Here is a 27,929-nt window from a genome sequence, read left to right on the forward strand (position 1 = left end):
CTATACAGGGTTAGGGGCCTGCATACATTGTGCACATTTGTCTGTAGCACTATATCTCTTAATGCCAAAGTCATTCTACTAATGCATACACAGTGACTGGGGAGATAGAGTGCTGGTATATGAGAGCGGGATGAGTTTAGAAGTGCTTGTGTTTCCACACAGAGATCAGCTAAGGACATGGTTCTGTCAACATGATTGCAAGAGTGGACAGAGAGTGACAGTGTGATTGGGGCACTGCATGAGTACTATCAGGATTATAACAGGACTGAATCAGTAGTTTATAGGGGGTTAGAGGCCTGCATAGAGTGTGCACATTTGACTGTAGCAATGTATCTCTTCATGCCTGAGTCATTCTACAAGTGCATAGACAGTAACTGGGTAGATAGAGTGCTGGTATTTCAGAGCAGGGTGAGTTTATAAGTGCTTGTTTTTTGGCACATGGATTACATAAGGACATGTTTCTGTCAGGATGATTGTAAGAGTGGACAGAGAGTGACAGTGTGATTGAAGCACTGCATGACTACTATCTGGAGTATTGCAGGACTGAATCAGTAGTCTACAGGGAGTTATGGGCCTGCATAGAGTGTGCACATTTTTCTGTAGCACTATATCTCTTAATGCCACAGTCATTCTACAAATGCAAACACAGTGACTGAGTAGATAGAGTGCTGTCAGTTGACAGTAGGGTGAGTTTATAAGTGATTGTGCTTTGGCACAGAGATTAGATAAGTATATACTTCGGTAATGATGATTGCAACAGTGAATAGAGAGTGACAGTGTGATAGGGGCACTCCATGAGTACTATCAGGATTATAGCAGGTCTGAATCAGTAGTCTACAGCGTTTGGGGGCCTGCATAGATTGTGCACATTTGAATGTAACACTGTATCTCTTAATGCCTAAGTCATTCTACAAGTGCGTAGACAGTGACTGGGTAGATAGAGTAATGGTAGTTGACAGCAGGGTGAGTTCATAAGTGCTTGTGCTTTGCAACAGAGATTAGATAAGGACATGGTTTTGTCAGGATAATTGCAAGAGTGGACAGAGAGTTGCAGTGTGATTGGGGCACTCCATGAGCACTACCTAGATTATTACATGAGTTAATCAGTAGGGTATAGGGGGTTAAGGGCCCGCCTAGATTGGGTACATTTGACTGTAGCATGGTGTCTCTTAATGCCAGAGTCATTCTACAAGGGCATACACAGTGACTGGGTAGATAGAGTGCTGGTATTTGAGAGCAGGGTGAGGTTATAAGTGCTTGTGTTTCAGCACAGAGAATAGATAAGGACATGGTTCTGTCAACATGATTGCAAGAGTGGACAGAGAGTGACAGTGGGATTGGGGCACTGCATGATTACTATCAGGATGATAACAGGACTGAATCAGTAGTCTATAGGGGGCTAGATGCCTGCATAGATTGTGCACATTTGACTGTAGTACTGTATCTCTTAATGCCAGAGTCGTTCTAAAAGTGCATACACAGTGACTGGGTAGATAGAGTGCTGGTATTTGAGAGCAGGGTGAATTTATAAGTGCTTGTCTTTTGGCACAGAGATTACATAAGTACATGGTTCTGTCAGGATGATTGTAAGAGTGGACAGAGAGTGACAGTGTGATTGAAGCACTGCATGACTACTATCTGGAGTATTGCAGGACTGAATCAGTAATCTACAGGGAGTTATGGGCCTGCATATATTGTGCACATTTGTCTGTAGCACTATATCTCTTAATGCCACAGCCATTCTACAAATGCATACACAGTGACTGGGTAGATAGAGTGCGGGTACTTGAGAGCGGGATGAGTTTAGACGTGCTTGTATTTCGGCGCAGAGATTTGATAAGGACATGGTTTTGTGAGGATGACTGCAAGAGTGGACAGAGAGTGACAGTGTGATAGGGGCACTCCATGAGTACTATCAGGATCATAACAGGTCTGAATCAGTAGTCTACAGGGTTTGGGGGCCTGCATAGATTGTGCACATTTGAATGTAACACTGTATCTCTTAATGCCTAAGTCATTCTACAAGTGCGTAGACAGTGACTGGGTAGATAGAGTGCTGGTACTTGAGAGCGGGATGAGTTTGGACGTGCTTGTATTTCGGCACAGAGATTTGATAAGGACATGGTTTTGTGAGGATGACTGCAAGAGTGGACAGAGAGTGACAGTGTGATTGGGGCACTCCATGAGTACTATCAGGATTATAACAGGACTGAATCAGTAGTCTACAGGGTTCAGAGGCCTGCGTAGATTGTGCACATTTGATTGTAACACTTTATCTCTTAATGCCTAAGTCATTCTACAAGTGCATAGACAGTGACTGGGTAGATAGAGTGCTGGTAGTTGACAGTAGGGTGAGTTTATAAGTGTTTGTACTTTGCAAAAGAGATTAGATGTGGACATGGTTTTGTCAGGATGATTGCAAGATTGGACAGAGAGTGGCAGTGTGATTGGGGCACTGCATGACTACTACCTGGATTATTACATGAGTGAATCAGTAGTGTACAGGGGGTTAGAAGCCTGCATAGATTGTGCTCATTTGTCTGTAGCACTATATCTCTTAATGCCTACGTCATTCTACAAGTGCATAGACAGTGACTGGGTAGATAGAGTGCTGGTATTTTGAGTATAGTGAGGTTATAAGTGCTTGTGTTTCAGCACAGAGACTAGATAAGGACATGGTTCTGTCAATATGATTGCAAGAGAGGACAGAGAGTGACACTGTGATTGGGGCACTGCATGATTACTATCAGGATGATAACAGGACTGAATCAGTAGTCTATAGGGGGCTAGATGCCTGCATAGATTGTGCACATTTGACTGTAGCACTGTATCTCTTAATGCCAGAGTCGTTCTAAAAGTGCATACACAGTGACTGGGTAGATAGAGTGCTGGTATTTGAGAGCAAGGTGAATTTATAAGTGCTTGTCTGTTGGCACAGAGATTACATAAGTACATGGTTCTGTCAGGATGATTGTAAGAGTGGACAGAGAATGACAGTATGATTGAAGCACTGCATGACTACTATCTGGAGTATTGCAGGACTGAATCAGTAATCTACAGGGAGTTATGGGTCTGCATAGATTGTGCACATTTGTCTGTAGCACTATATCTTTTAATGCCTACGTCATTCTACTAATGCATAGACAGTGACTGGGTAGATAGAGTGCTGGTATTTGAGAGCAAGGTGAGGTGATAAGTGTTTGTGTTTCAGCACAGAGAATAGATAAGGACATGGTTCTGTCAACATGATTGCAAGAGTGGACAGAGAGTGACAGTGTGATTGGGGCACTGCCTGAGTACTATCAGGATGATAACAGGACTGAATCAGTTGTCTATAGGGGGTTAGAGGCATGCATAGATTGTGCACATTTGACTGTAACACCGTATCTCTTAATGCCTAAGTCATTCTACAAGTGCATACACAGTGACTTGGTAGATAGAGTGCTGGTATTTGAGAGCAGGGTGAGGTTATAAGTGCTTCCCTTTTGGCAGAGAGATGACATAAGGACATGGTTCTGTGAGGATGATTGCAAGAGTGGACAGAGAGTGACAGTATGATTGGGGCACTGAATGAGTACTATACGGATTATATCAGGACTTAATCAGTAGTCTACAGTGGGATAGGGGCCTGTATAGATTGTGCACATTTGACTGTAGCACTATATCTCTTAAGGCCACAGTCATTCTACACATGCATACACAGTGACTGAGTAGATAGAGTGCTGGTAATTGACAGTACGGTGAGTTTATAAGTGCTTGTGCTTTGGCACAGAGATTATACAAGGATATACTTCTGTAACGATGATTGCAACAGTGAACAGAGAGTGACAGAGTGATAGGGGCACTGCATGCATACTACCTAGATTCTATCAGGAGTGAATCCGTAGTCTATAGGGGGTTAGGAGCCTGCACACATTGTGCACATTTGTCTGTAGCACTATATCTCTTAATGCCACAGCCATTCTACAAATGCATAAACAGTGACTGGGTAGATAGAGTGCTGGTACTTGAGAGCAGGATGAGTTTAGAAGTGCTTGTATTTCGGCACAGAGATTTGATAAGGACATGGTTTTGTGAGAATGACTGCAAGAGTGGACAGAGAGTGACAGTGTGATTGGGGCACTCCATGAGTACTATCAGGATTATAGCAGGACTGAATCAGTAGTCTACAGGGTTCAGGGGCCTGCGTAGATTGTGCACATTTGATTGTAACACTTTATCTCTTAATGCCTAAGTCATTCTACAAGTGCATAGACAGTGACTGGGTAGATAGAGTGCTGGTAGTTGACAGTAGGGTGAGTTTATAAGTGCCTGTGCTTTGCAAAAGAGATTAGAAGTGGTCATGGTTTTGTCAGGCTGATTGCAAGAGTGAACAGAGAGTGACACTGTGATTGGGGCACTCCATGAGTACTACCTAGATTATTACATGAGTGAATCAGCAGTGTATAGGGGGTTAAGGGCCCACATAGATTGAGTACATTTGACTGTAGCATGGTGTCTCTTAATGCCAGAGTTATTCTACAAATCCATACACAGTGACTGGGTAGATAGAGTTCTGGTATTTGAGAGGAGGGTGAGGTTATAAGTGCTTGTGTTTCAGCACAGAGACTATGTTGGACCCGGCCTCGTGGCGTGGTCCTTACCCCCGTGGATTGTGCCCGTTCCCCGCCCCGGCCTTCACGGGCCACCCTTCCAAACTGCACCGAGACCCCTCATTCCGAGCCGCACGAGGTCGCATACCCCTCGGGGCTCCGCCATCTTGTTGGCATCCACGTGACTCTGTGCGCCAGCTGGCGCGACCCCGCTCAAACCGGCCTCGGCCCCAGCGAAGCCCCGACATCGAGGCACCAAGAACTGGCCAGGGGGTGCCACATGAACCATTCACCGCCCCCGGCGGAGGACAGTATCGATGAGACCCCCAACTGTCCTCCCATCCCTAGGTGTGATCGCCCTGCAACTCTCTTGGGCCTGGCGCCTCTCCTGCTGGGCATCTGGCCACCTCCACCCGGCCTCTCCGCCCCCCCCGGGCGCCAGGGTCCGGACATCAAAGGGCTCCAGACCTATATCTGGGGCGACCCCGCCACTGATCGGCAGTTGTATCCCGGAGTCGAGAGCCCTGCTGATTGAATCGCGGCCGACCCTACGGAGAAGAACTCTTGCTTGAACTATCACGAGCCCTGCAGACTGCGTCGCGGCTCCTTCTTGTGGAAACCTTGAAGCCCCCCGGAACATCGGGGCCCTGCTGACGCTGTCGCGGCCCAACCTCGCTGAAACCTCCCTCGGAGCCCTGCTGACGACGTCGCGGCTCGATCTGAGCAGAAACCATCTTGAGAGCCCTGCTGATCTGATCGCGGCTCTCCACGAACTGAACACCAGAGCCCTGCTGACGCCGTCGCGGCTCGACCCCTCCGAGATCCAGAGGTCCTCCAGCTTGAGGATAAGAACTGGGCCCCAGGTACCCTCGTACCGAGCTCCTGCCAAAGACTGTCCCGCTCCCCTACCCTTCCAAAGAGACACTGAGACTTTTGGTGGATCCCTCGATCCCTTTCGTGTAAATATTGATCTCGTAACCTTTAAATGCTGATAAAGAATTGCTCGTCTTGAGACAACCTCCTTGAGTCCTGTGTGGTGGTGTTACTGTGCTAGTACGTGATAGGAGAAGGATCTCTCAGGAGGCTTCTCGGCAGCGCTCGGCTACTTCGTGCAGTGTGAGGGCCCCCCCCTTGGTGGTCTCGCCGACTCCTCGGGGTCCGCCTTCCAACATTTGGTGGCCAGCGACGGGATCCGAGCCGAACGCAGTACGTACCAGCCAGTACCCACTAGCTACCCATCCAGTCAAACAGTAATCATGAGCAGCCAGGAAAATAACGCGACCATGGAGTTCCAGCCCGAACGGTTGGAGGAATATACGCACAAAGAATTAAAACAGTTCTGCAAGGACAAAGGCATTGCAACCACCGGCCTAGGTACCAAAGAGGAGATGCAGAAAGCCCTGAGGACCTGGCTGGAGGCCGAGGCAGGCCACTCCCAAGAAGAAGGTCCCTTGCCCCTGACTGAGGCCACATCAACCGCACTGACTCCGGCAACCGGAGGAAGAAAGAGCCTAGAAACCGGCCTCTCCGAAGAAGAAATACGAGAGCGGGAGAAGGTCCGGAACCACGAACTAGTGCTCGCACGACTGCGGCTGGACGGCGAACTCCAGCTGGCGGAAAAGAAACTGGCCCTAGAGCAGCTACGGCTGCAAGAGGAGATAGAAGAGAAGAGACGGCACCGAGAGTTGGAGGAAAAGAAACTGACCCTTGAGCACGAGCGAAGTCTCAAAGAGCTCGAAATCAAGGCCAAGAACGGGGGGACCAACACCCCCAGTACTAGAGACACCCTACCGCCTGCCGAGGCCAAGGTACATATCCCGAAAGAGGTCGTCAAGGAGTACTATAAGAATGACGACATCCAACAATGGTTCAAGGCCTACGAGGTGGCCATGACCTCTCATCGGGTGCCCCGAAAGGACTGGGGCGCCGGCCTGTGGGGGCGGTTCCTGAGTGAGGGTCGAGACACACTGCTCCAGCTGCCGGAGGAGGTGATGACCTCCTACGATCACATGAAGGAGGCCCTGCTCACCCGCTACGGGCTAACCGCGGAAATGTACCGCCAGCGGTTCAGAGACTGCAAAAAGATCCCGGGTACCACCTGGGTGGAATATGTGGACTTTTTCAGCCGGGCCCTAGAAGGATGGATCAAGGGTAGCAAAGTCACCACCTACGGGCAGCTGGTCGACCTCATTGTGTGGGAACATCTCTCCAACAATTGCTTCGTGGAACTGAGGCAACACCTCCTCGACATCAAGATGACCGACCCACGAAAACTCGCCGTCGAGGCCGATCGATGGGTCAACTCCCGGGTCCCCCGGAACTCAATGGGGGAGTACCAGAGGAACCCCACCGGACCCCCCCGCCAACGCGGTGGAGGGGGAGGGCCGAACAGGAACCGGGACCACCCCGCCGGGGCCCCCAGGAGCCCCCCTCGAGGGCCACCGCAGCAACAACTCTCCCCGAGCCTAGCCCGACGGGGGGCGACCCCGGCCAGACCCGGACCACGGCCACCAGTAACATGCTACGGCTGCCAACAAACCGGACACTATGCCAGCGACCCGGTCTGCCCCCTGAACCGAAGAAGCGGGGCCGGCGGGCCCCCGCCCCGACAGCTGGCGGCCGCCGCCCTGGGAGAGGGAGAAGAGGAAGAAGAAACCCTCGACCGAGGGACCACCGAATGGGAGCCGGCAGCCATGTCCCTGGTCTGCCTGGGTAGCCGAGAAATGGTGCCCCGCACCCCCATCCCAAGCAACACCCAGAAGTACAGGCAGCAGGTCACCGTCAATGGACAACGGGCCGAAGCCCTTCGTGACACCGGCGCCAGTGTCACCGCTGTCCGCTGCCACCTGGTGACCCCCGAACAGATCCTACCCAATGTGCTGTGCCCCGTCCGGACGGCCGACAACAGCGAAAGCCTGTGCCAGATGGCCCTGGTCCCCTTCGAGTGGGGAGGGGTGACCGGCCTGTTAAAGGTGACGGTCCGCGATGACGCACCCGTAGACTGCCTCCTGGGGAACGACTTGGATAGTTCCCCCTGGGCTCAAGTAGAGCGACGAGAGCACCTCCGAATGCTGGGACTATCCGAATGGGCCTGCGCCATCACCCGGTCCATGACCGCCCGGGCCCCCCGCTCGTCCTCGGCCCCCGGTGCCGCCCAGCCCGAGGGGCTCGCACCACCCCCCGCCGGCGGCGAGGGGGAGGCGGACACCGACCCTGGACCTAGTGAATCCTCCCCCGAGGAGATTGCTTCCCCGTGCGCCCTACCAGAACTGGCACAATGGCGACACGAAGGGGGCCCCACCCGGGAGCAGTTCCAGCAAGAGCAGCAGTCCTGTCCCTCTCTCGAAGGGGTCCGACAACAAGCGTCCGCACAGACCAACGGGGACCAGACCGGCACCCACTGGGTCTACTGGGCCGAGGGCCTGTTGTACAGTGAGCAAAAAGTGGCAGAACTCGGGGCCAGCCGCGTGTTGGTGGTCCCCCTCTGCTTCCGGGAGTTCCTGCTCAACCTGGCGCATGACGTGCCCCTCGCCGGACACTTGGGGCAAGACAAAACTTACAGCCGTCTGGTGACCCACTTCTACTGGCCCCGGATGCGGAGAGACGTGGACAACCACTGCCGGTCCTGCCAGACCTGCCAAGCCAGCGGGAAGACGGGGGGTCGGGTCAAGGCCCCCCTCCAGCCCTTTCCAGCCGTCAGCACCCCGTTCGAACGGGTCGGAATCGATATCGTGGGGCCCCTGGACCCCCAGACCGCCCTGGGCCACCGCTTCATCCTGGTCCTCGTGGACCACGCCACCAGGTACCCGGAGGCGGTCCCGCTAAGAACTATAACGGCCCCCGTGGTAGGCCGGGCCTTGATGGGGATCTTCTCCCGAGTGGGATTTCCCCGCGAAGTGGTGAGCGACAGGGGCACGAACTTTATTTCCAAATACATGCGGTCCCTGTGGCAGCAGTGCGGGGTCACGTACAAATTCACAACCCCCTATCACCCTCAGGGGAACGGACTGGTTGAGCGGTTCAACCGAACCTTAAAGGGAATGATCCAGGGCCTGGAAGAGCCCCTCAGGCGGAGATGGGATGTCCTGCTGCCGTGCCTCCTGTTTGCCTATCGGGAGGTCCCGCAGAAGTCCCTGGGGTTCAGCCCGTTTGAACTATTGTACGGACATCCGGTCCGCGGACCGCTCAGCCTGGTCAAGGAGGGCTGGGAGACGAATCTCCAAGGCGCCCCTCCTGACGTCTACCGATACCTCCTGACCCTCCGAAACCAGATCCGCAAGTTCCGAGCCATGGCCGAAGCCAACCTCGAGGCCAGCCAGGAGGACATGAAGCGGTGGTACGATCGGAACTCCTCTACCATCGAATTCGAGCCAGGCCAGAGAATCTGGGTCATGGCCCCGGTTGAACCCGGCGCCCTCCAGGACAAGTGGACCGGGCCCTTCAAGGTAGTGGAGAAGAAAAGCCCCGTCACCTACCTAGTCGACCTGGAGTCCCCCCGGAACCCCCTCCGGGTTCTACATGCTAACAGGCTCAAACCCCACTTTGCCCGGACCGAACTGAGCCTGCTACTGGCGACCGACGAGGGGGGCGAGGACGACTCCGAGCCCCTGCCCAACCTCTTGCAGTCCAACGTCCATGACGGATCCATCAAAGGGGTCCAACTCGCCTCTTCCCTGACCCCGGAACAGCGTGACGACTGTCAACAACTGCTGCAGGACTACGCAGCCCTCTTCTCCCTCACCCCGGGGGTGACCCACTGGTGCGTCCACGACGTCGACACCGGGGAGAGCCCCCCCGTGCGACACCGAGCCTACAGGGTACCCGACCGAGTGCGGGCATGCATCCAGGCCGAAGTAGCAAAGATGCTGGCCCTGGGGGTCATCGAACCCTCCGACAGCCCGTGGGCCAGTCCTGTCGTCCTGGTACCAAAGGCCGCAGCCCCCGGCCACCCCCCGGAGTTACGATTCTGCGTAGACTACCGAGCCCTGAATGCGGTGACCAAGACGGACGCCCATCCTATACCCCGGGCCGACGAACTCATCGACCGCTTAGGGGCCGCCCGCTACCTGAGCACGCTGGACCTCACCGCCGGGGACTGGCAGATCCAGCTCACCCCCGGCGCCCGAGAAAGATCCGCCTTTTCTACCCCGGATGGGCATTACCACTTTCGGGTGATGCCCTTCGGAATGAAGAACGCCCGGCCACTTTCCAAAGACTTGTAAACAAGGTTTTGGCCGGGCTCGAGGCCTTCAGCGCGGCCTACCTAGATGACATTGCCGTGTACAGCAACCACTGGGCGGAGCACCTCCTTCACCTCAAAGCCGTCCTGGCCGCCCTCCAGCGGGCCGGGCTCACGATCAAGGCCAGCAAATGCCAGATCGGCCACGGATCCGTGACCTACCTGGGCCATCAAGTGGGCAGCGGGCAGGTGGCCCCTCTCCAGCCAAAAATCGATGCCATCCAGGCCTGGGAATCCCCCACTACCCAGACAGCTGTCCGGGCCTTCCTGGGCCTCACCGGATACTACCGGCGGTTCATCCGGGACTATGGGAGCATTGTTGGCCCCCTCACAGAGCTCACGTCCAAGAAGCAGCCCAAGAAGGTGCACTGGACACCCCGCTGCCAAGCAGCCTTTGAAACCCTCAAGACAGCGATGTGTACTGCCCCTGTGCTGCAGGCCCCTGACTACAGTAAGGAGTTTGTGGTGCAGACGGACGCCTCCGAGTATGGGATCGGGGCCGTCCTGTCCCAGGCCGATGAAAAGGGGCTCGACCGACCAGTGGCCTTCATCAGCCGACGGCTACTGCCCCGGGAGCAGCGATGGAGTACCATCGAGCGTAAAGCCTTCGCTGTAGTATGGGCCCTTAAGAAGCTCCGGCCCTATCTCTTCGGTTCCCACTTCCGGGTCCAGACCGACCACCGGCCCCTGCGGTGGTTAATGCAAATGCGGGGCGAGAACCCCAAGCTGCTGCGGTGGTCCATCTCGCTGCAAGGGATGGACTTTGCTGTTGAACACCGGCCCGGCAATGACCACGCCAACGCCGACGGCCTGTCCCGCTTCTTCCGCCTTGACGAGGAGAATCCCCAAGGAGATGGGTGACTCTCCATGCCTTTGGCTGGGGGGGACGCCTGTTGGAACCGGCCTCGTGGCGTGGTCCTTACCCCCGTGGATTGTGCCCGTTCCCCACCCCGGCCTTCACGGGCCACCCTTCCGAACTGCACCGAGACCCCTCATTCCGAGCCGCACGAGGTCGCATACCCCTCGGGGCTCCGCCATCTTGTTGGCATCCACGTGACTCTGTGCGCCAGCCGGCACGACCCCGCTCAACCCGGCCTCGGCCCCAGCGAAGCCCCGACATCGAGGCACCAAGAACTGGCCAGGGGGTGCCACATGAACCATTCACCGCCCCCGGCGGAGGACAGTATCGATGAGACCCCCAACTGTCCTCCCATCCCTAGGTGTGATCGCCCTGCAACTCTCTTGGGCCTGGCGCCTCTCCTGCTGGGCGTCTGGCCACCTCCACCCGGCCTCTCCGCCCCCCCCGGGCGCCAGGGTCCGGACATCAAAGGGCTCCAGACCTATATCTGGGGCGACCCCGCCACAGATCGGCAGTTGTATCCCGGAGTCGAGAGCCCTGCTGATTGAATCGCGGCCGACCCTACGGAGAAGAACTCTTGCTTGAACTATCACGAGCCCTGCAGACTGCGTCGCGGCTCCTTCTTGTGGAAACCTTGAAGCCCCCCGGAACATTGGGGCCCTGCTGACGCTGTCGCGGCCCAACCTCGCTGAAACTTCCCTCGGAGCCCTGCTGACGACGTCGCGGCTCGAGCTGAGCAGAAACCATCTTGAGAGCCCTGCTGATCTGATCGCGGCTCTCCACGAACTGAACGCCAGAGCCCTGCTGACGCCGTCGCGGCTCGACCCCTCCGAGATCCGGAGGTCCTCCAGCTTGAGGATAAGAACTGGGCCCCAGGTACCCTCATACCGAGCTCCTGCCAAAGACTGTCCCGCTACCCCTACCCTTCCAAAGAGACACTGAGACTTTTGGTGGATCCCTCGATCCCTTTCGTGTAAATATTGATCTCGTAACCTTTAAATGCTGATAAAGAATTGCTCGTCTTGAGACAACCTCCTTGAGTCCGGTGTGGTGGTGTTACTGTGCTAGTACGTGATAGGAGAAGGATCTCTCAGGAGGCTTCTCGGCAGCGCTCGGCTACTTCGTGCAGTGTGAGGGCCCCCCCCCCCCCCTTGGTGGTCTCGCCGACTCCTCGGGGTCCGCCTTCCAACAGACTAGATAAGGACATGGTTCTGTCAACATGATTGCAAGATTGGACAGAGAGTGACAGTGGGATTGGGGCACTTCATGTGTACTATCAGGATTATAACAGGACTGAATCAGTAGTCTATAGGGGATTAGAGGCCTGCATAGAGTGTGCACATTTGACTGTAGCACTGTATCTCTTAATGCCTAAGTCATTCTACAAGTGCATACACAGGGACTGGGTAGATAGAGTGCTGGTATTTGAGTGCAGGGTGAGGTTATAAGTGCTTCTCTTTTGGCAGAGAGTTTACACAAGGACATGGTTCTGTAAGGATGATTGCAAGAGTGGACAGAGAGTGACAGTGTGATTGGGGCACTGCATGAGTACTATAAGGATTATATCAGGACTGAACCAGTAGTCTACAGTGGGAAAGGAGCCTGCATAGATTGTGCACATTTGAATGTAGCACTATCTCTTTTAATGCCACAGTCATTCTACACATGCATACACAGTGACTGAGTAGATAGAGTGCTGGTAATTGACAGTAGGGTGAGTTTATAAGTGCGTGTGCTTTGGCACAGAGATTAGATAAGGATATACTTCTGTAACGATGATTGCAACAGTGAACATAAAGTGACAGTGTGATACGGGAACTGCATGCGTACTACCGAGATTATCTCAGGAGTGAATCAGTAGTCTATAGGGGGTTAGAGCCTGCATACATTGTGCACATTTGTCAGTAGCACTATATCTTAATGCCACAGTCATTCTACAAATGCATACACAGTGACTGGGTAGATAAAGTGCTGGTACTTGAGAGCGGGATGAGTTTAGAAGTGCTTGTGTTTTGGCACAGAGATTAGAAAAGGACATGGTTCTGTCAGAATGATTGCAAGAGTGGACAGAGAGTGACAGTGTGATTGGGGCACTGCATGAGTACTACCTAGATTATTACATGAGTGAATCAGTAGTGTACAGAGGGTTAGGGGCCTGCATAGATTGTGCACATTTGACTGTAGCAATGTATCTTTTAATGCCTGAGTCATTCTACAAGTGCATAGATAGTAACTGGGTAGATAGAGTGCTGGTATTTGAGAGCAGGGTGAGGTTATAAGTGCTTGTGTTTCAGCACAGAGAATAGATAAGGATATGGTTCTGTCAACATGATTGCAAGAGTGGACAGAGAGTGACAGTGTGATTGGGGCACTGCCTGAGTACTATCAGGATGATAACAGGACTGAATCAGTTGTCTATAGGGGGTTAGAGGCCTGCATAGATTGAGCACATTTGACTGTAACACTGTATCTCTTAATGCCTAAGTCATTCTACAAGTGCATACACAGTGACTGGGTAGATAGAGTGCTGGTATTTGAGAGCAGGGTGAGGTTATAAGTGCTTCTCTTTTGGCATAGAGATGACATAAGGACATGGTTCTGTGAGGATGACTGCAAGAGTGGACAGAGAGTGACAGTATGATTGGGGCACTGAATGAGTACTCTACGGATTATATCAGGACTGAATCAGTAGTCTACAGTGGGATAGGGGCCTGTATAGATTGTGCACATTTGACTGTAGCACTATATCTCTTAAGGCCACAGTCATTCTACACATGCATACACAGTGACTGAGTAGATAGAGTGCTGGTAATTGACAGTACGGTGACTTTATAAGTGCTTGTGCTTTGGCACAGAGATTATACAAGGATATACTTCTGTAACGATGATTGCAACAGTGAACAGAGAGTGACAGATTGATAGGGGCACTGCATGGATACTACCTAGATTCTATCAGGAGTGAATCCGTAGTCTATAGGGGGTTAGGAGCCTGCACACATTGTGCACATTTGTCTGTAGCACTATATCTCTTAATGCCACAGCCATTCTACAAATGCATTAACAGTGACTGGGTAGATAGAGTGCTGGTACTTGAGAGCAGGATGAGTTTAGAAGTGCTTGTATTTCGGCACAGAGATTTGATAAGGACATGGTTTTGTGAGGATGACTGCAAGAGTGGACAGAGAGTGACAGTGTGATTGGGGCACTCCATGAGTACTATCAGGATTATAGCAGGACTGAATCAGTAGTCTACAGGGTTCAGGGGCCTGCGTAGATTGTGCACATTTGATTGTAACACTTTATCTCTTAATGCCTAAGTCATTCTACAAGTGCATAGACAGTGACTGGGTAGATAGAGTGCTGGTAGTTGACAGTAGGGTGAGTTTATAAGTGCCTGTGCTTTGCAAAAGAGATTAGAAGTGGTCATGGTTTTGTCAGGCTGATTGCAAGAGTGAACAGAGAGTGACACTGTGATTGGGGCACTCCATGAGTACTACCTAGATTATTACATGAGTGAATCAGCAGTGTATAGGGGGTTAAGGGCCTGCATAGATTGAGTACATTTGACTGTAGCATGGTGTCTCTTAATGCCAGAGTTATTCTACAAGTCCATACACAGTGACTGGGTAGATAGAGTTCTGGTATTTGAGAGGATGGTGAGGTTATAAGTGCTTGTGTTTCAGCACAGAGACTAGATAAGGACATGGTTCTGTCAACATGATTGCAAGATTGGACAGAGAGTGACAGTGGGATTGGGGCACTTCATGTGTACTATCAGGATTATAACAGGACTGAATCAGTAGTCTATAGGGGATTAGAGGCCTGCATAGAGTGTGCACATTTGACTGTAGCACTGTATCTCTTAATGCCTAAGTCATTCTACAAGTGCATACACAGGGACTGGGTAGATAGAGTGCTGGTATTTGAGTGCAGGGTGAGGTTATAAGTGCTTCTCTTTTGGCAGAGAGTTTACACAAGGACATGGTTCTGTAAGGATGATTGCAAGAGTGGACAGAGAGTGACAGTGTGATTGGGGCACTGCATGAGTACTATAAGGATTATATCAGGACTGAACCAGTAGTCTACAGTGGGAAAGGAGCCTGCATAGATTGTGCACATTTGAATGTAGCACTATCTCTTTTAATGCCACAGTCATTCTACACATGCATACACAGTGACTGAGTAGATAGAGTGCTGGTAATTGACAGTAGGGTGAGTTTATAAGTGCGTGTGCTTTGGCACAGAGATTAGATAAGGATATACTTCTGTAACGATGATTGCAACAGTGAACAGAAAGTGACAGTGTGATACGGGAACTGCATGCGTACTACCGAGATTATCTCAGGAGTGAATCAGTAGTCTATAGGGGGTTAGGGGCCTGCATACATTGTGCACATTTGTCTGTAGCACTATATCTTAATGCCACAGTCATTCTACAAATGCATACACAGTGACTGGGTAGATGGAGTGCTGGTACTTGAGAGCGGGATGAGTTTAGAAGTGCTTGTGTTTTGGCACAGAGATTAGAAAAGGACATGGTTCTGTCAGAATGATTGCAAGAGTGGACAGAGAGTGACAGTGTGATTGGGGCACTGCATGAGTACTACCTAGATTATTACATGAGTGAATCAGTAGTGTACAGAGGGTTAGGGGCCTGCATAGATTGTGCACATTTGACTGTATCAATGTATCTTTTAATGCCTGAGTCATTCTACAAGTGCATAGATAGTAACTGGGTAGATAGAGTGCTGGTATTTGAGAGCAGGGTGAGGTTATAAGTGCTTGTGTTTCAGCACAGAGAATAGATAAGGATATGGTTCTGTCAACATGATTGCAAGAGTGGACAGAGAGTGACAGTGTGATTGGGGCACTGCCTGAGTACTATCAGGATGATAACAGGACTGAATCAGTTGTCTATAGGGGGTTAGAGGCCTGCATAGATTGTGCACATTTGACTGTAACACTGTATCTCTTAATGCCTAAGTGTTAGACGGCGACCTCAGAGGAGCCCGGAAAGGGTAATGACTACCCTGAGACCCACCCTCAAAGTATCGTAGCCGGGCACTGGCGGGAGACTCCTCAGGGGGAGGAATCCCGTATCTAGGATCGTACTTCTGGCACCACACGACACAGGAACACCACACCGTGCGTTCTTAGGAATCAATCTTTATCAAACAGGTTAGCACTGCAAATATGTACAAGGAGAGCGCGGGCTCAATGAGTCTCGGAAGGGATAGGGGGTAGCGGGACAGTCTCTGGTAAAGGTTCAAGGCAGGGACGGACCCGGCGCACAGCTCACAATCCTCGAGCTGGGGGGTAGGCTTGCTGTCGTTGGGGTCCGGCGGGACCGGTGGAGTCTGTGGAAGCCGCGAGTCACTCAGCGGGCTCAGGTACAAGTTCGGAGGTCTTACGATCTTCAGGAAGCCGCGAGTCACTCAGCAGGGCTCAGGTACAAGTTCGGAGTTCTTACGATCTTCAGGGAGCCGCGAGTCACTCAGCAGGGCGCAGGTACAAGTTCGGAGGTCTTACGATCTTCAGGGAGCCGCGAGTCACTCAGCAGGGCTCAGGTACAAGTTCGGAGGTCTTACGATCTTCAGGGAGCCGCGAGTCACTCAGCAGGGCTCAGGTGGTTCTAAGTTCCAGGAGCCGCGACCGCGTCAGCAGGCTCTCATTGTTCCAGCGTCAAATCTGCCGGACAGTCTCAGAGCACCCCTTGTTATAGGTCGACCCCTCTTTGATGTCCGGAGTCCGTGCAGGCAGGGGCCTTGTCACCTGGGGGTCGCTTGTCGGGGTTTCCTGCCATTGTCTTTTGATCCTCTCAGGGCCGGGTCGGGAGGAGTCCCAGACACCCAGCAGGCATGGAGCCAGCTCTCAGGGAGGCCGGAGGGCCGATCGAAACCCATCGTCCCAGGGGAGTTCAGAGGTGCGATAGAAACAAACTGCTCCTCCCTCTCTCATCCCCTGGCAAGCGTGATGTTCTCCAGCCGGAGTGGCGCCGCTAGGCCCGGGTCACGCTGGGGCCGGGCGGCCATCTTGGTGCATGAAGTGGGCACGCGGGCCCGGGGTGGCCGAAAGGAGAGAGGCCATGGACGAGGATGTCCGGGTCGGGTGCGTGCGTTCTGGTGGGAAGGATCGGCTAGGCCGTGTGCTTGGGGCTGCAGGTACCAGGTTAGAGGGTGCGGGGACAAGTAGAGCCATGCTACGAGGCCGGGTCCAACACTAAGTCATTCTACAAGTGCATACACAGTGACTGGGTAGATAGAGTGCTGGTATTTGAGAGCAGGGTGAGGTTATAAGTGCTTCTCTTTTGGCATAGAGATGACATAAGGACATGGTTCTGTGAGGATGATTGCAAGAGTGGACAGAGAGTGACAGTATGATTGGGGCACTGAATGAGTACTCTACGGATTATATCAGGACTGAATCAGTAGTCTACAGTGGGATAGGGGCCTGTATAGATTGTGCACATTTGACTGTAGCACTATATCTCTTAAGGCCACAGTCATTCTATACATGCATACACAGTGACTGAGTAGATAGAGTGCTGGTAATTGACAGTACGGTGAGTTTATAAGTGCTTGTACTTTGGCACAGAGATTATATAAGGATATACTTCTGTAACGATGATTGCAACAGTTAACAGAGAGTGACAGAGTGATAGGGGCACTGCATGCGTACTACCTAGATTATTACATGAGTGAATCAGCAGTGTATAGGGGGTTAAGGGCCTGCATAGATTGAGTACATTTGACTGTAGCATGGTGTCTCTTAATGCCAGAGTTATTCTACAAGTCCATACACAGTGACTGGGTAGATAGAGTTCTGGTATTTGAGAGGAGGGTGAGGTTATAAGTGCTTGTGTTTCAGCACAGAGACTAGATAAGGACATGGTTCTGTCAACATGATTGCAAGATTGGACAGAGAGTGACAGTGGGATTGGGGCACTTCATGTGTACTATCAGGATTATAACAGGACTGAATCAGTAGTCTATAGGGGATTAGAGGCCTGCATAGGATGTGCACATTTGACTGTAGCACTGTATCTCTTAATGCCTAAGTCATTCTACAAGTGCATACACAGGGACTGGGTAGATAGAGTGCTGGCATTTGAGTGCAGGGTGAGGTTATAAGTGCTTCTCTTTTGGCAGAGAGTTTACACAAGGACATGGTTCTGTAAGGATGATTGCAAGAGTGGACAGAGAGTGACAGTGTGATTGGGGCACTGCATGAGTACTATAAGGATTATATCAGGACTGAACCAGTAGTCTACAGTGGGAAAGGAGCCTGCATAGATTGTGCACATTTGAATGTAGCACTATCTCTTTTAATGCCACAGTCATTCTACACATGCATACACAGTGACTGAGTAGATAGAGTGCTGGTAATTGACAGTAGGGTGAGTTTATAAGTGCGTGTGCTTTGGCACAGAGATTAGATAAGGATATACTTCTGTAACGATGATTGCAACAGTGAACAGAAAGTGACAGTGTGATACGGGAACTGCATGCGTACTACCGAGATTATCTCAGGAGTGAATCAGTAGTCTATAGGGGGTTAGGGGCCTGCATACATTGTGCACATTTGTCTGTAGCACTATATCTTAATGCCACAGTCATTCTACAAATGCATACACAGTGACTGGGTAGATGGAGTGCTGGTACTTGAGAGCGGGATGAGTTTAGAAGTGCTTGTGTTTTGGCACAGAGATTAGAAAAGGACATGGTTCTGTCAGAATGATTGCAAGAGTGGACAGAGAGTGACAGTGTGATTGGGGCACTGCATGAGTACTACCTAGATTATTACATGAGTGAATCAGTAGTGTACAGAGGGTTAGGGGCCTGCATAGATTGTGCACATTTGACTGTATCAATGTATCTTTTAATGCCTGAGTCATTCTACAAGTGCATAGATAGTAACTGGGTAGATAGAGTGCTGGTATTTGAGAGCAGGGTGAGGTTATAAGTGCATGTGTTTCAGCACAGAGAATAGATAAGGATATGGTTCTGTCAACATGATTGCAAGAGTGGACAGAGAGTGACAGTGTGATTGGGGCACTGCCTGAGTACTATCAGGATGATAACAGGACTGAATCAGTTGTCTATAGGGGGTTAGAGGCCTGCATAGATTGTGCACATTTGACTGTAACACTGTATCTCTTAATGCCTAAGTGTTAGACGGCGACCTCAGAGGAGCCCGGAAAGGGTCCTGACTACCCTGAGACCCACCCTCAAAGTATCGTAGCCGGGCACTGGCGGGAGACTCCTCAGGGGGAGGAATCCCGTATCTAGGATCGTACTTCTGGCACCACACGACACAGGAACACCACACTGTGAGTTTTTAGGAATCAATCTTTATCAAACAGGTTAGCACTGCAAATATGTTCAAGGAGAGCGCGGGCTCAATGAGTCTCGGAAGGGATAGGGGGTAGCGGGACAGTCTCTGGTAAAGGTTCAAGGCAGGGACGTACCCGGCGCACAGCTCACAATCCTCGAGCTGGGGGGTAGGCTTGCTGTCGTTGGGGTCCGGCGGGACCGGTGGAGTCTGTGGAAGCCGCGAGTCACTCAGCGGGCTCAGGTACAAGTTCGGAGGTCTTACGATCTTCAGGAAGCCGCGAGTCACTCAGCAGGGCTCAGGTACAAGTTCGGAGTTCTTACGATCTTCAGGGAGCCGCGAGTCACTCAGCAGGGCTCAGGTACAAGTTCGGAGGTCTTACGATCTTCAGGGAGCCGCGAGTCACTCAGCAGGGCTCAGGTACAAGTTCGGAGGTCTTACGATCTTCAGGGAGCCGCGAGTCACTCAGCAGGGCTCAGGTGGTTCTAAGTTCCAGGAGCCGCGACCGCGTCAGCAGGCTCTCGTTGTTCCAGCGTCGAATCTGCCGGACAGTCTCAGAGCACCCCTTGTTATAGGTCGACCCCTCTTTGATGTCCGGAGTCCGTGCAGGCAGGGGCCTTGTCACCTGGGGGTCGCTTGTCGGGGTTTCCTGCCATTGTCTTTTGATCCTCTCAGGGCCGGGTCGGGAGGAGTCCCAGACACCCAGCAGGCGTGGAGCCAGCTCTCAGGGAGGCCGGAGGGCCGATCGAAACCCATCGTCCCAGGGGAGTTCAGAGGTGCGATAGAAACTGCTCCTCCCTCTCTCATCCCCTGGCAAGCGTGATGTTCTCCAGCCGGAGTGGCGCCGCTAGGCCCGGGTCGCACTGGGGCAGGGCGGCCATCTTGGTGCATGAAGTGGGCACGCGGGCCCGGGGTGGCCGAAAGGAGAGAGGCCATGGACGAGGATGTCCGGGTCGGGTGCGTGCGTTCTGGTGGGAAGGATCGGCTAGGCCGTGTGCTTGGGGCTGCAGGTACCAGGTTAGAGGGTGCGGGGACAAGTAGAGCCATGCTACGAGGCCGGGTCCAACACGCGTCCCCCCCAGCTGAAAGCCGGAGAGAACTGCCCATCATCTTGGGGGGTTCTCTTCGCTGAGGCGGAAGAACCGGGAGAGGCCGTCAGCGTTGGCGTGGTCCGTACCAGGGCGATGTTCTACGGTGAAATCCATCCCCTGGAGGGACATTGACCACCGCAGTAGCTTGGGGTTTTCTCCTCGCATCTGCATGAGCCATCGCAAGGGCCGATGGTCGGTTTGGACTTTGAAATGGGTGCCGAACAGGTAGGGGCGTAGCTTCTTGAGTGCCCAGACCACGGCAAAGGCTTCGCGCTCAATGGTGCTCCATCTCTGTTCTCTGGGCAACAGCCGCCGGCTGAGGAAGGCGATGGGCTGGTCTAGGCCTTGGTCATTCACCTGGGACAGGACGGCCCCAATGCCATGCTCGGAGGCATCGGTTTGGACTACAAACTCCTTGGAGTAGTCGGGAGCCTGGAGGACGGGGGCAGTACACATGGCCTTCTTTAGGGCATCGAACGCCTCCTGGCAGGCAGTCGTCCACTGCACCTTCTTTGGCTGTTTTTTGGATGTGAGTTCTGTGAGGGGGCCGACAAGGCTGCCATACCCCCGGATGAATCTCCGGTAGTAGCCAGTGAGGCCCAGAAAGGCTCGGACCTCCGTTTGGGTGGTGGGTGGTTCCCAGGCCAAGATGGCGTCGATCTTCGGCTGTAGAGGGGCGACCTGGCCGCTCCCGACCTGGTGCCCCAGGTAGACTACTGATCCTTGCCCAATCTGGCACTTGCTGGCTTTTACTGTGAGGCCTGCCTGGCGCAGGGCGGTTAGCACCCTCCGGAGGTGCTGGAGGTGCTCACTCCATTCGGAACTGAAAACGGCGATGTCGTCTAGATAGGCCGCGCTGAACTGTTCCAGCCCGGCCAGGACTCTATTCACCAGTCGCTGGAAGGTGGCCGGGGCATTTTTCATTCCGAAGGGCATTACGCGGAAGCGGTAATGCCCATCTGGGGTGGAGAAGGCGGACCGCTCCTTGGCTCCCTCGGTGAGCGCAATCTGCCAGTATCCGCAGGTGAGGTCGAATGTGCTGAGGAACCGGGCTGCCCCGAGTCGGTCAATGAGCTCGTCGGCCCGTGGGATGGGGTGGGCATCGGCTCGGGTGACGTCATTGAGCCCCCGGTAGTCCACGCAGAATCGGAGCTCGGGGGCGACACCGGGGGCCGCTGCCTTCGGGACCAGGACCACGGGGCTGGCCCAGGGACTGTCAGATGGCTCGATCACCCCCATGGTCAACATCTTCGAGACTTCAGCTTGAATGCAGGACTGGACCCGGTCAGGGACCCGGTATGCTCGGTGTCTCACCGGCGGGCTGTCCCCGGTGTCCACGTCATGGACACACCAGTCGGTGACTCGGGGGATCAGGGAGAAGAGGTCGGAAAATTGTCCTAGGAGCTGGCGGCAGTCCTCTTGTTGCTGGGCAGTGAGGGCTGGGGAGAGGTTCACTCCTTCCACGGAGCCATCCTGCTCCTTGACACACAGGAGGTCCGGGAGGGGATCGGACTCATCTTCGGCCCCGTCATCGGTGGCCAGCAGGAGGCTCAGTTCTGTCCGCACAAAGTGAGGCTTGAGGCGGTTCACGTGAAGGACCCGAAGAGGATCCCGAGGCGACTGGACGTCCACCAAGTATGTGACTTGACTCTTCCGCTCAATCACTTTGTAGGGCCCGGTCCACCTGTCCTGGAGGGCGCCTGGCTTCACGGGGGCCATGACCCATACTTGCTGGCCCGGCTGGAACTCGACCAGAGTGGCATTCTGGTCGTACCAGCGCTTCATCTCTTCTTGGCTTGCCTCTAGGTTGGCCTCGGCCAGTGCTCGGAACTTCCTGGTCTGGTTCTGGAGGGTCAGAACATATTGGAACACATCTCGTGGGGTGGTCTGGGGTGCCGCCTCCCACCCTTCCTTAACCAAACTGAGGGGACCTCGGACGGGGTGCCCATAGAGCAACTCAAACGGGCTAAACCCTAGGGACTTCTGGGGGACTTCTCGGTAAGCGAACAAGAGGCAGGGGAGCAGGACGTCCCACTTACGCCGGAGGGGCTCTTCTAGGCCGGTGATCATCCCTTTCAGAGTCCTGTTAAACCTCTCTACTAGGCCGTTCCCTTGGGGATGGTACGGGGTGGTGAACTTATAGGACACTCCACATTGTTGCCACAGGGACGTCATGTACTTCAAGATAAAATTAGTGGCGCGATCGCTCACAACCTCGCGGGGAAAACCCACCCGGGAAAAGATCCCCATCAGGGCCCGGCCCACCACGGGGGCCGTGACGGTTTGTAGGGGGATAGCCTCAGGATAGCGGGTGGCGTGATCCACTAGGACTAGGATAAACCGGTGACCTTGGGAGGTGGGGGGGTCCAGGGGCCCCACGATGTCGATCCCGACTCGTTCGAAGGGGGTACTGACGACCGGGAAGGGTTGGAGGGGAGCCTTGCGCTTCCCCCACTCTTCCCACTAGCTTGGCACGTGGGACAGGACTTGCAGTGGGCTTCTACAGCTGCTCTCATTCTAGGCCAGTAAAAATGGGTCACGAGACGGCTGTAGGTCTTGTCTTGACCCAGGTGGCCGGCGAGGGGGACGTCGTGGGCTAAGCCCAGGAGGAAATCTCGGAAGCGGAGGGGTACCACCAGCACCCGTCCGGATCCCAGCTCCACCGACTTCTGCTCACTGTACAAAATGCTATTCTCCCAATAAACTCGGTGCGTCCCGGTTTGGTCGCCTGCGGCTTGGCCCTCGGCCTGGCGCCGCAGTCCGACCAGGGAAGGACAAGTGGCTTGCTCCCGGCAAAATTCCTCCCGGGTGGGCCCGCCCTCGTGGCGCCATTGGGCCAATTCGGGTAGATCGCCTAACTCGGGGACCGGGGTGGTGTCGGACGGTGAGGGTTCGTCGCTGGCGACTGACCCTTCCGATGGGGGGACGGGAGGACCCTCGGTGGTTACTGTTCTAACTTCTTCGGTCGGGGCGTCTTCGACTTCTCCCAGGGGGGTGAGTCGAGCGGACATAGATCGGGTGGTGGCGCACACCCACTCGGGGAGTCCCATCATTCCTAGGTGGGCCTTGCGCTCGACGTGCTTCCAGGGAGAATTCTCCAGGTCGTTCCCTAAGAGGCAGTCGACCGGCTGGGAGGTTCTTACGGCAACCCTTAGTTTACCTGTCACCCCACCCCACTCAAACGGCACCAGGGCTACCTGACACATACTCTCTCTATTATCTGCGGAAATTACCGGGCAAAAGACATTGGGGAGGATCTGCTCCTCGGGGACTAAGTGCCTGAGGACACCGGTGATGCTGGCCCCGGTGTCCCGCAGGGCCTCTATTTGGTGGCCATTGATCTTGACGAGCTGCCCGTATTTCTTCGTGTTGGAGGGCAGGAGGCTCCCAGGGACCATCTCTCTATCTCCCAGGGAGACTAGGGCCATAGCTGTGGGTTCCCACTCCCCGGTTTCCTCAACCTCCTCCCCCAGAGCTATGTTGGCTATCTGTCTTGCAGGGGTGATTTGGGTGGCCATGGGGCACTCTGGGTCATTGGCGTAGTGCCCGGGCTTCTGGCTACGAAAGCAGGTGACGGTTACCCGGTGTCCCCGTCTCCCGGGAGGTCCGGTTACTGGTGGGGGGGGCGCTGGGAAAGGTGGAGGTTGGGTCTTTGGGGGGCTAGGCTGGGACTCTCGCTGCCCTCCCTGGTTCCCTCCTCCTCTCTGGCAGGGTGGTCCCTGACTGGCTCGGGGGTATTCTCCTACCATGCCCCGGGGAATCCGGGCGTTGGTCCAGCGGTCTGCTTCCACCGCCAGCTTCCTGGGATCGGTGAGTTTGCTGTCAAGCAGATGCTGGCGTAGTTCCACAAAGCAGTTCGCAGCCAGGTGTTCCCACAACATGAGGTCGGTGAGTTCCTCAAGGGTGGTGACTTTGCTGCCCTTGATCCACCCATCGAAGGCCCGACTGAAAAAGTTTACATACTCCACCCAGGTGGTGCCCGGGATTTTCCTGCAGTCCCGGAATCGCTGACGGTACATCTCGGGGGTGAGACCGTACCTTGTGAGTAGAGCCTCTTTCATGTGGCTGTAGGAGGTCTGCAGAGAGATGGGTAGGTCGAGCAGGGTGTCTCTTCCTTCGCTCAGAAACCGTCCCCACAACCCTGCCCCCCAGTCCTTCTGCGGGACCCGATGGGAGGTCATGGCGACCTCCTAGGCCCTGAACCATTGTTGAATGTCATCGTTTTTATAATATTCTTTGACCACGTCCTTGGGGATGTGGACCTTCTGCTCCGCTGGGGAGGCCGCCTCTCGGTTTCCCGGGGGCCTCCCTTCCTCGCTTCTGGCCTTGAGCTCGATTTCCTTCAAGCTGCGTTCGTGCTCTAGTTGGAGCTTCCTTCCTTCGTGTTCCCGTTGGAGCTTCTTCTCTTCTAGCTCGCCTTGCACGCGCATTTGCTCTACTGCTAGCTTTTTTTCCGCTAACTTTAATTCGCCTTCGATTTTGAGTTTGGCTAACTCGAGTTCGTGATTGCGGCTTCTCTCTCTGTCCGCGAGTTCTTCCGGGGATAGGCCCCCGTCTGGTACGATGCCTCGCACCTGATTGCTGCTGCTTTCGCCTTGGGGGGGTTCGGCTTCGTCGGGGCGCTCCCCCGTGCCTTCTGGGCGGGAGGCCCCGGCATCCACCCAAGCTTTCAGTGCTTTCTGCAAATCTTCTTTGGTGTTGAGACCGGTGGTAGCGATTTTAAGTTCTTTGCAGAATTGCTTTAGTTCTTTGTGCGTGTATTCTTCTAGTTGTTCCACCTGGAACACCCTGTTGGCGTTGGTTTCTGCGGGGCTCATGGCGTTTCCTTCTGCCATCTCTGTCGGTAGTGCGTCCGTCGTTCACGGTACGATCTCTAGGTCATGGGCCCGAATCCCGTCGCTTGCCACCAATGTTAAACGGCGACCTCAGAGGAGCCCGGAAAGGGTCCTGACTACCCTGAGACCCACCCTCAAAGTATCGTAGCCGGGCACTGGCGGGAGACTCCTCAGGGGGAGGAATCCCGTATCTAGGATCGTACTTCTGGCACCACACGACACAGGAACACCACACCGTGCGTTCTTAGGAATCAATCTTTATCAAACAGGTTAGCACTGCAAATATGTACAAGGAGAGCGCGGGCTCAATGAGTCTCGGAAGGGATAGGGGGTAGCGGGACAGTCTCTGGTAAAGGTTCAAGGCAGGGACGTACCCGGCGCACAGCTCACAATCCTCGAGCTGGGGGGTAGGCTTGCTGTCGTTGGGGTCCGGCGGGACCGGTGGAGTCTGTGGAAGCCGCGAGTCACTCAGCGGGCTCAGGTACAAGTTCGGAGGTCTTACGATCTTCAGGGAGCCGCGAGTCACTCAGCAGGGCTCAGGTACAAGTTCGGAGTTCTTACGATCTTCAGGGAGCCGCGAGTCACTCAGCAGGGCTCAGGTACAAGTTCGGAGGTCTTACGATCTTCAGGGAGCCGCGAGTCACTCAGCAGGGCTCAGGTACAAGTTCGGAGGTCTTACGATCTTCAGGGAGCCGCGAGTCACTCAGCAGGGCTCGGGTGGTTCTAAGTTCCAGGAGCCGCGACCGCGTCAGCAGGCTCTCGTTGTTCCAGCGTCGAATCTGCCGGACAGTCTCAGAGCACCCCTTGTTATAGGTCGACCCCTCTTTGATGTCCGGAGTCCGTGCAGGCAAGGGCCTTGTCACCTGGGGGTCGCTTGTCGGGGTTTCCTGCCATTGTCTTTTGATCCTCTCAGGGCCGGGTCGGGAGGAGTCCCAGACACCCAGCAGGTGTGGAGCCAGCTCTCAGGGAGGCCGGAGGGCCGATCGAAACCCATCGTCCCAGGGGAGTTCAGAGGTGCGATAGAAACTGCTCCTCCCTCTCTCATCCCCTGGCAAGCGTGATGTTCTCCAGCCGGAGTGGCGCCGCTAGGCCCGGGTCGCGCTGGGGCCGGGCGGCCATCTTGGTGCATGAAGTGGGCACGCGGGCCCGGGGTGGCCGAAAGGAGAGAGGCCATGGACGAGGATGTCCGGGTCGGGTGCGTGCGTTCTGGTGGGAAGGATTGGCTAGGCCGTGTGCTTGGGGCTGCAGGTACCAGGTTAGAGGGTGCGGGGACAAGTAGAGCCATGCTACGAGGCCGGGTCCAACACTAAGTCATTCTACAAGTGCATACACAGTGACTGGGTAGATAGAGTGCTGGTATTTGAGAGCAGGGTGAGGTTATAAGTGCTTCTCTTTTGGCATAGAGATGACATAAGGACATGGTTCTGTGAGGATGATTGCAAGAGTGGACAGAGAGTGACAGTATGATTGGGGCACTGAATGAGTACTCTACGGATTATATCAGGACTGAATCAGTAGTCTACAGTGGGATAGGGGCCTGTATAGATTGTGCACATTTGACTGTAGCACTATATCTCTTAAGGCCACAGTCATTCTACACATGCATACACAGTGACTGAGTAGATAGATTGCTGGTAATTGACAGTACGGTGAGTTTATAAGGTTTTGTACTTTGGCACAGAGATTATATAAGGATATACTTCTGTAACGATGATTGCAACAGTGAACAGAGAGTGACAGAGTGATAGGGGCACTGCATGCGTACTACCTAGATTCTCTCAGGAGTGAATCCGTAGTCTATAGGGGGTTAGGAGCCTGCAAACATTGTGCACATTTGTCTGTAGCACTATATCTCTTAATGCCACAGCCATTCTACAAATGCATACACAGTGACTGGGTAGATAGAGTGCTGGTACTTGAGAGCGGGATGAGTTTAGAAGTGCTTGTATTTCGGCACAGAGATTTGATAAGGACATGGTTTTGTGAGGATGACTGCAAGAGTGGACAGAGAGTGACAGTGTGATTGGGGCACTCCATGAGTACTATCAGGATTATAGCAGGACTGAATCAGTAGTCTACAGGGTTCAGGGGCCTGCACATATTGTGCACATTTGATTGTAACACTTTATCTCTTAATGCCGAAGTCATTCTACAAGTGCATAGACAGTGACTGGGTAGATAGAGTGCTGGTAGTTGACAGTAGGGTGAGTTTATAAGTGCTTGTGCTTTGCAAAAGAGATTAGATGTGGACATGGTTTTGTCAGGATGATTGCAAGAGTGGACAGAGAGTGACACTGTGATTGGGGCACTCCATGAGTACTACCTAGATTATTACATGAGTGAATCAGCAGTGTATAGGGGGTTAAGGGCCCGTATAGATTGAGTACATTTGACTATAGCACTGTGTCTCTTAATGCCAGAGTTATTCTACAAGTCCATACACAGTGACTGGGTAGATAGAGTTCTGGTATTTGAGAGGAGGGTGAGGTTATATGTGCTTGTGTTTCAGCACAGAGACTAGATAAGGACATGGTTCTGTCAACATGATTGCAAGATTGGACAGAGAGTGACAGTGTGATTGGGGCACTTCATGTGTACTATCAGGATTATAACAGGACTGAATCAGTAGTCTATAGGGGATTAGAGGCCTGCATAGAGTGTGCACATTTGACTGTAGCACTGTATATCCTAATGCCTAAGTCATTCTACAAGTGCATACACAGGGAATGGGTAGATAGAGTGCTGGTATTTGAGTGCAGGGTGAGGTTATAAGTGCTTCTCTTTTGGCAGAGAGTTTACACAAGGACATGGTTCTGTAAGGATGATTGCAAGAGTGGACAGAGAGTGTTGGAAAGGCGTTCGCCGGAGGGGGGTTCGGTACACGTCTTGCCCACCCCTTTGACCCACCTTTCCCAAGTAGGCCGAACCAGGCGCGCACACCCTGAACTGGCACTATAAACAGAGAGACACCACACGTATTCT

This window comes from Triturus cristatus, chromosome 5_2 (genome assembly GCF_964204655.1).
Source record: "Triturus cristatus chromosome 5_2, aTriCri1.1, whole genome shotgun sequence".
NCBI classification, from domain to species: Eukaryota; Metazoa; Chordata; class Amphibia; order Caudata; family Salamandridae; genus Triturus; species Triturus cristatus.